The sequence below is a fragment of the Aplysia californica genome, unplaced genomic scaffold (genome assembly GCF_000002075.1).
Source record: "Aplysia californica isolate F4 #8 unplaced genomic scaffold, AplCal3.0 scaffold00013, whole genome shotgun sequence".
NCBI classification, from domain to species: Eukaryota; Metazoa; Mollusca; class Gastropoda; order Aplysiida; family Aplysiidae; genus Aplysia; species Aplysia californica.
In genome coordinates, this window is record NW_004797283.1 from 1,533,178 (window position 1) to 1,534,964 (window position 1,787).

The 1,787-nt window shown below is 46.1% G+C and overlaps 1 protein-coding gene across 1 annotated transcript in view; it reads right to left on the bottom strand.

Annotated features, from left to right (window-relative positions):
* LOC101851094 (rhotekin) overlaps window positions 1-1,787 on the bottom strand; it is a gene marked incomplete in the record, with an annotated part of 127,724 nt that overhangs the window by 63,859 nt on the left and 62,078 nt on the right.

A 1,787-nucleotide genomic window follows, 5' to 3' on the forward strand; every position in this document is an offset into this window, starting at 1 on the left:
AAGAGAGAGAGAGAGAGAGAGAGAGAGTTGAGAGTAGCATAGTCTTTCATTTTTTCCCTGTTCCGTTTCCTCAATAATTATTGAGTACAGGGGAAAAAAACCGATTATCTTCACACAACACCAAAAAAACAACAACAACAAACAAACAACAACAACAACAACCAAAAGCTAATGTCTTTCCAATTACCCTAACCCCACCCTCCCCCCAAATCCCCACTAATTCCCAGTCAGACATCTCATAAAGACCTTGGAGGCCTGCACGTTGCTACCTTGGAATTACAAAGTTCTATCTGCTCAGTACCACGTCCAGAGAAATTTGACGTGAAAAACTTTGAGTTTCACAACATGCTTAGCTTTTTCGAATGCAATTCTTTGAATATCTTGGTAACGAATAATCTTACCATTTTGTACAGCAGATAAAACATTCAAATTTGGTTTGTGACCTCGTGGTCTAAGTAACCCAAAACGGCCCAAAATGTCAGATAAAATTTTGTAATTCTAGGGGAGCGACGTCTCCACGCCGCTAGCCGCAAGCATCACGGTCTTCAGGAGGCACTTCAGATAGTCATCTCCCGGCCGGAGAACCCAAACACCTGTCCACGCTTTTCTATCTCAGAGACAGTCGGGACGTTTCGTCAAGCCCATCGGCTCCTCCAAGACCAATAAAACGGGCGGCCTCTCGTCACAAGAAAACGAGCGAGTCGGTCTAGTGGCCTCGAATTGACAATTTTTTTTACCCTTTTCGGAAAGACGATTTAGAGCGCGCGTTTTACGGTATTTGCAATCGGGTCATGTGAGTGCCGAAGATTAGAGGTGTTACTGGAGAGTAAAATACGAACTAAGACTATACTATTTGATAGGAAAGAAGAAGCAAACTACGCCAGAGCACTCACCAACCACCCACTCCGAAAAGCCATAACTCGCGTGGCGTTCCACGAGACATTTCACAGCAATGAGCTCCGCTGACGATAAATGCTGCAATTTACGACTACAGCCAGCCAGAACGACTAAGGAAACGTACCATCGGGAACAAACAGTTTACCCCGTAAGACGACAGTTGCAATAAAGCGATGTTAAAAAATACAGTGGCACCTGCTGTAACAGCAGCCTCTCCAAGACATGAACTTGGACAAATCAAAGGACACCCCCCTCCCTTGCGGTTTCTTATTCTACATTATAATGACATTATTAGATACATTCACATGTATAGGACAACGACTTTTTCTTTTGACCATGGGTGGCTGTCTTGGACAATAATTGCAACTACATGTACTCCGCAAAAATTGACGACTGAGCGCACTTCAATTTTTATTATTTTTAACTGGAACGAAGTTCGAGCCTTTGATTCGAACGGGGTGCATCACCACGTGCACGAGGCCTGTACATAACTCACAGCAACATCAAAGTGCAGCAAGGTAGGCGTAGGGTTTTCGCCTAGTTTGCTGACACCCGACGACGGGGTGGTCATGTTTACACAGAGGCCTCTATGCATACCCCGAGCGTCAGCCCACCACCAGTCACGTGCTACACAAGTACACTTTCCCCAGACGCCTCGACCGAAACGACACACAATCTATTGCGCGGTCTCTATGGGGGTGGGGTTGGTGGTTTACAGGAGTCCCCACAAAAATAGATGTTTAAACGTTAGAAAGTGATAGCTTTTCGTTTTGTATCCTTTGAGATTGAAGGCTGACACGACGTCGCAGTTACCCCACTCCCATGGCCAACTCCAAGCCACTTTCTCAGAGGGACCCTCCCTCCTGGAACTCTCAGAGGGGCCCCCCCCC